Source organism: Corythoichthys intestinalis, chromosome 4 (assembly GCF_030265065.1).
Source record: "Corythoichthys intestinalis isolate RoL2023-P3 chromosome 4, ASM3026506v1, whole genome shotgun sequence".
In the NCBI taxonomy this organism is placed as follows: Eukaryota; Metazoa; Chordata; class Actinopteri; order Syngnathiformes; family Syngnathidae; genus Corythoichthys; species Corythoichthys intestinalis.
The window spans coordinates 60,693,993-60,701,302 of record NC_080398.1 but is presented as its reverse complement, the minus strand read 5'-3'; the positions used below and the strand labels follow the sequence as shown (position 1 = coordinate 60,701,302).

The 7,310-nt window shown below is 43.5% G+C and overlaps 1 long non-coding RNA gene across 1 annotated transcript; it reads right to left on the bottom strand.

Moving 5' to 3' along the window:
- Positions 1-3,019: 3,019 nt before the first annotated feature.
- Positions 3,020-4,494, bottom strand: LOC130915255 (uncharacterized). The gene is made up of 3 exons (XR_009063073.1): positions 3,684-4,494; positions 3,244-3,605; positions 3,020-3,168 (listed from the first exon to the last, which is right to left on the bottom strand). It is a non-coding gene; the product is annotated as an uncharacterized LOC130915255 (long non-coding RNA).
- Positions 4,495-7,310: the final 2,816 nt, after the last annotated feature.

The window sequence follows — 7,310 nt, the reverse complement described above, 5'->3', positions numbered from 1 at the left end:
CTTGGTGGCTACTGCTCGGCCAAGAAGATTTTCACCACATGACTTGACTACGACGACCCGGAAGTGACAGTCACGTAGCTTGTCTTGTATCTGAGCCTTAATCTTGGCTAAAAACTGCCCTTTTGTGGTCACAGTGCCGCCTGGGCTTCCAAGTGGTGTTTTAACAGGTTCTAGTTTGGGTTTGTGGGCTAGGCCATAATATGTAGCTTCTGTTATTACTGCCGTGTCAGCCCCCGAGTCGATCTTGAATGTCACTGGAGTATTAGCAATGTCTATTGTAGTGTGCCACGGTGGCTTGTCTTCAGTAATGACCTCGTTCACATTTGTGTATTCACTTGTATTATTTTCAGTGAGTGCCCCAAGGAAGAAAGACTCCTCTTCATCCCTGTCACTTTGCTTGTCATTTACTGTCACCTCCCGCACACTCTTAGTGTAACATGCTACTGCAAAGTGTCCAATTTTCTTGCATTTGTTGCATCGTTTTCCTTTTGCTGGACACTGATCTGGATCACTGTGCTCTTTGTGACATCTTCCACATTTTCCTTTTCATATTTCTGTCTGTGTGCTTTTGGTCCACTTGCTTTAAAGTTACCCCTTCCTTTTTGTCTGAAAGTTTTGACTTCATCCACGTTGTCAGATGAGCCCTGGTTCTGTCCTTTAATTAGCTCGTAATGCCTCGCCATTTCGATTGCACTACGCAGCGTCAAATCATCCTTCATTTGTAGCTTTTGAGACAGTGTTTTGTCGCGGATTCCAATGACTAGTCGGTCCCTCAGATGGTTGTTTTCGGCGCCAAACTCGCAGTTTTCAGCTAACTCATAAAGCTGCCTTATAAACGCTTCCACATTTTCGCCCGCCAACTGTCCTCTTGTATAGAATTTGGCTCGTTCATAAATGATGTTTCGTTTTGGCACGAAATGTGCGTCGAACTTCGCTAGCACCGGTGCATATTTGTTAGCATCTTCCGCTTCAGTGAACGTGAATGACTTAAATATGTGCTCAGCCTCTGCTCCCATCGAGTAAATTACGGCGCTGACCTGCATTTCCTCGTCCTCTTCGTTCAGTTTTGTCACAACTCTGTACCGGGAAAATCTTTGCTTCCAGTCCGGCCAGGTTGCAGGCTTCGTGAAGTCCATCTGCTCCGGGGGGGAAAACTTCGCCATGGCGATGCACATATACGCTCTGCTGTCTCAAAGCTACTCTCTTTCCTTTCCAACGGGTGTAAAAACTTCTGACACCATGGGGCGTTTTTGTACGCTCGTAATCTTATCTTCAGACTACAACAGAGGATGATATGAGGCTCTTATGTGGGTATAACTTCACAACGTCTTTACTTTGCGTGCGCCATTCATTCAACACGACAACATCTGCATGCTCGCGCGCATGCGCGCGGTAGCTCAGGCATATAGACATAAGTACGTCTGTGAATAGTCATGTACGTAACATTTCAGTTTACGTGACAGTCACTATTTTAGAAAATTGGAAGGGTCACACGGGATAATCTTGCATAGAGTGCTGCTCTTAAAGTTTTTCAAACTTTCGTGAGAATAGGCTGAGTTTCTGTGGACAAGATAGTTGTAGATATCAGGGTAGCAGATGTCAGGCAGAGACGGCGAAGACAGCGGGTCGAAAAATATCGATTTAGGCATCAAATATGGATCTGGCGAATGGATAGACTGAAGCTTTTCCACATAACACCTTTTATGCAACGCATCCAATGAGTTTACAGCGTCTGAAAGCACCGGGTCTTCCATGAATTGCACTATAAATTGCACGACAAATTGAAACCATTGAGAATACGGATAAACAATGACGGACAATATGGCAGCCGGATACAGCGACAGGTCATTGTGTGACATTGGTGAGTGGGGTGTATAGGCAGCAGCTGCGCTCGCGCAAATGACTTTTTTTTTCTTACTCACGCCGTTGTTTGGACAATCAGGATACGTTTCTCACCTTAACATTCTCTCACAATTGGTAGCGCGACCGGGAGTGCACACTTGTCGCTCTACACATTGTTAAATAAATCCATTTCACATACATTCAAACATTCCATTCACTCTGATCAGTTATTACCGGCAAGGAGGAAGTGAGGAGAGCCAAACAGGCGTGACGGTTTTGGGCCCCTTAAATGGGAAAATTTCCTGTGTAATTTGGGAGCAGGTGCACTTGAGGGGAGGAGCTACTAGTATAAAAAGAGGCATTTTCTGTAGGTAGAGGAAAGCGTGAGGTAGGTTTGTCCATGCCAGTGCATAAAGGTAGTTTTGTCTCAGCGGAATCCCACTTTAACTTCTTGTGTTTATATATTTGGATGTTGCTGTGGAAATCCACTAATATTTTTTTGTAAATACTAGTAGTGATGGAGAAACCGAAGCTTTCTGAAGCAGTGAATCAATATGAGGCAATGTGTTGAAGTGGTTCAGTGTTATGAAGCATTTGCCACGAATCGGTGTGGTGAGTCACGACACTGCTTCACCACTGCTTTCTGTACCACTGAAGCAAATGTGCTGAGATGGCTCAGTGCCTCGAGGCATTTGACACAATTCAGTGTGGTGACATCTGCTGGACAAAAATATGTTGAATTTTCATTTAAACAAATAATAAAGTGTCATCTGCTTAGCAAAACCTCTGGATGGTATGATGGTAACATAACTTGACTACTGTGCAAGCAGATGCAGGTTTGTGTCCTGGCATGAAAATTATTTTTTATTCTTTTACCAGATAAATTAAAAAAATATATAAAAGCTGTTGTGTTACTTTTAAATGAAATGGAAATGCTTGTGCAATATGGAACTCTTGATGATAGGTGTATAGAATGCTAGTGACACTGGGATGGGGATTTCGGTGTTTCACAGATTTTTATTTAGAAACAAAATCACCTCAGCAGCATTCGGTTTCAGCCGGTTCCTCTTATTGCTAATCACCTCTCCAGCTTTTGAGAATATTCTCTCACATGGCACAGCGGTGGCTGGCATATGCAAATAAATCTTCTAAATTATAATCTTCTAAATTAATAAATCTGCAAGATGGGGATGAATGGCTGCCCTAGAGTTCCAAAATTTCAAAGGGTCCTCTCCTCTGGAGAGGTAGGGCTCTGACATGTAACACTGTACTTCCACAGTTGCGTCAGCTGTCACATTATGGACACTCTGTGTTGCACCTGCAAGACTTCAGGACAGAAAGGGATTCAATCAATTGTTCATTTTTCGGAGTTAAAGGTAAGCCCAGACTAATGCAACCAACCAACTCTGCAGTCCAGAAGGGCCCACAGACTGTCAGGGTCAGCCTGTTGGGTTGAGGGTCCAGGGGCTTCCTCCATTGTGGACTGTAAAAAAATGGAAACTGGCGCATGACTTTTATAAAGCCATATACAAGCAGAGAAAATGAAGTTCAATTACCTGTGATGTTGTGGGTGTGGGTACTAAGCGCCTTGCCATCAGTCCTGCACATTCAGCTATGAGGCGAGACACGACCTCTTGTGCTTTTGTCTGGTTGCCAAATGCTAGTGTTTTGAACCTTGGGTCCAAAATAGTGGCCACTGCCAGGACCCGGATGTTTTCCGCATTGCACCTTGCCATTAAAAACTGCAGCAGGCTCTGGCTCAGCTGTTTTGCACATGGGTGGAGTAAGGATGTAGAGTTCTCAGTAATTTTATGCTGAAGCATTTTGACTAATGGAATTACTTTAGATGCAGACACCTTCTTCTCAACTGAAAGCTCTGTAGTAGCCAGAGATAGGGGTCCCAGAACTTCAAGACATTCTGCCACTGCCTCGTACTCTGCACAATTCAGTGGTAGCACATCTGTGGTTAGTGACGCCAGGGCTGCTCCAACTGGCTCACGCTGCTCAAGTAATTCATTTGAGTAGTACATAGTAGTACATTTGAAAAGTAGAATTCCACCTTGTGTCAACTTCTTGAATTAGTTAATGTTGTGGTTTGTTAAGTTGTTACTGTACCTCAGTCAGTTTCTCTTTGGCCCTTGTGCTTGTTTTGAAGAATGCCACAACCTTTCTAGCTCTCAAACGGATCTCTGAGACTTCTGGTGTTGCCTCAAGTGCTTTCTTTGCCACTAAATTTAAACTATGGGCAAAACAAGGAATGTTGCATAGTTTAAGTAATTTTGCACAAGCTGCCATATTTGCAGCATTGTCAGTGACAAGACAGTGGATTTTGTTAGTTAGGCCCCATTCATCAATTAGGCATTCTTTGGCAGTTAAAGTGACTGCCACAGTTTTCTCTAGCTCTGCTCTGGCTTTGTCCTCTTTACATTTTTGGTCCACCATGCCTCGCAGTGCCTGTCTTGTGGGAAGAGCATATGTTAGGTCCAATTTGTGAACAAATGCTCTAAATCCTTTATCCTCAACCACAGAAAATGGCTGGCAGTCCTGCACAATCATCACTAAAGCCTCATCCAGCTCAGCCTGTCGTCCTTTAAACAATGTGACCAATGTAAATATATTATAAGTTATATGTAAGTAACTAATGTCATGTATATTTTATATTTTAAGCTGTGTCTTATCTTTTGACTATACTGTGTATACACGACAGTTGCCAAAGGCTTACCTTGTCTACTTACTCCAGACGCAGCTGGAGCAGCTGGATTGGGTGCTGTTTTGGGGTGTTTAGAGCGCAAGTGCCTTAACATTGAGGATGTGTTATTACTGAATGCCAACTCTTGAGCACAGATCTGACACTTGACCCTTTTTCGTGCAATAATGTCAAAGTGCTCCCACACATACGTATGACCTGGCTCTGTTAGATGGCCTTCCCTCCATTCTCCCTATTTCACCTCACTATCTACAACTACACAATCACTCACACACTTAATACTCTCACACAAACAGACAAACGAACAAATATACAAACTGGCAGACAGACACAAAAACTAACAAACACAAAAACTGACAGACACACAGACAGAAAAACAAACAAACACAAAAACTGCTAGACACAAAAACTAACTTGTGTGTGCCTGTGTGGGGGTGTGTGTGCGTATTATATAAATCAGTGTATCGTGTGTCAATGAATGCCTATACTATGTGCAATTGCAAATTAATCTAATGTGTAATCTATCTAACTTCACTTTACTCTCCCTGGTTCTCGATATGATGTAATCCGCGCAAAAGCTCTCCACCTCACAACCCACAACATTTTTAGGGCCATTCCCCTTTTTATAAGCATTGTGAGTTTGACTGAACCTAATTGACTGACTCGACCCCTCCCTACCTGAGTGACACGTCGACAGTCACTGCCGACACGTGTGTGACGTCACAACGCTTCGCTTCCGCGGACAGGTGATTTTTCCACTGAATGAAGAGAGATATTGGTACAACGTATCGGGATACTTGCTGCACTCTAACATCAGAGTGCAGCAGGCGCATACTGTTGTCTACTGTGCAAACGGTAGTGTGTTCTAGTGTTGTATCGGTCGTGAACGATTCGTTCTTTTTGAACGAATTGTTTGGGTGAACGAGACCGAACTAACCACCTTCTGCACTGATTAGTTCTAGGAAGCTGGGGCTCGTTTGCTGCGTGGGAGTGCGTTGAGCAAGCGGCAGAGTCTTGACATTGCACACGACCAATGAGACGCCAGCCTCATCGCGGGCAGGGGAGAGGGCGGAAACAGAATCAGAGCGTCTGTCACTCACTTCCACGTGTGGCCAATAAGCAGCCAGCGTGCAGGCAGGGGGCAAGACTGAGTTATGTCACTTCCCGTTCACTTACTCGGTCCTCCGGCTACTGACCGAGCTTGTTGCTAACTTGACTTTCCAGTCACGCGGTGAACGAGTCAAAAAATGAAAGGAAATGACTTTGTCACATATTTGTTAATGTGGAGCCTATCATATGCTGCTCAAACAGAAAAACACCACACAAACCTAACAAGCATGGTTTAGTGTACTACTTTTCTCAACAGACTCGGGACTACATATGACGACATACTATCAAGTTAACAGTAGTTTAAAACACTTTCGCGGGTAGCTACAAGGCGAGCAAAAGCTGATCTGCGGTCGCGTGACGGCAGTCCAGGGGGGAGAGAACTGTCACTGTATGGAGGCTTCACGGCAGCGATATTTACCTCATATGTGCACAGGAAAATATTTAGTATGATGACCATAATACTGATTTGCAATGAACCGGTATATAAGTGCCAATTATTTCCGAGTGTTTTATTTTATTTTATTTTTTTCGTGTCAGAGCGTGTCGGGTGTTTGTTGGTTTGACAAATTTCTGTCCATTATATGCTACTCAAGCGCCCAAAATCAACGCACGCGGGCACGGAAGATGTAGCAATATGTCTCAATTTTTCTTAACAGACTAATGAAAGTGAAAAGGCGACATTGTAAAGAGCAAACTGTAGCTGATAATGTTGTTGAGTCTCGTAGCTCGCTGAGTAGACGTGTTGCAATTATTAAACAATTATTTCTCGTCAGCATTTGACGATCTGAGATGAGGGAACGACAGGGGAGCTGACTGGATTATTTATTTATTAATACCAGTGCAAAAATGATATTTCAATACAATCATCTTAATAGTGATTTGCAATGAAACTTTTGTATCAAAGTGTAGTACTGTTTCCATTTCAGATCAATACATTTGACCAGCTATTTACGCTTTAGTTTTAACGATAGTTGCCAAAAATAACAGTGAGGAGCATAAAAACAAAAACACAACAGAGCCTGAGGTAAATATAATGTGTTGGTCGTTCCATATTTAGAAATTAAACTTTCGATTTGTCCTCTTTATTTGCGTGACAGCAAGCGTGTCACGTAGGCTGGTAGCGGCAATATTGTATACAATATGTGATCAAGATCATGCTAGAGAGTCCGTGCGCCCCCGAGCCCAAATCCACAAAAGGAAAATGTTTAAAAGTGTCCTAAATCAAAATGCAAGCACGAGCCATGACTTTGATCCCATAGAAATACGACAGATGACACGGAAGTTCTCCCTCGCTATTGCAACGGCGGGGTAGAGATGAGGCGGCGAAAACAGAATGATATAGTCTGTCACTCACTTCTGAATCTATGACGAGCGGCCAATGAGGAGCCTGTGTGCAAGAGGAGGAGGGACTAAGCAATGTCACTTTCCGTTCTGTTATATTGCTAAGCGGTCTTTGAAGATTCATTCGGCAACGTCACTTCCCGTTCACTAACCGAACGATGCATTTGGGTGGGTGGATGAGGTGGGCGAACGATTCGGTGAACGATTTGTTTGAACGAGTCTTTTTACTGAACGAACTGGAATGGATTCGTTTCCTCAAGTGAACGACATATCCCGTCACTAGTGTGTTTGACTCTTGGCCTGGAATCTA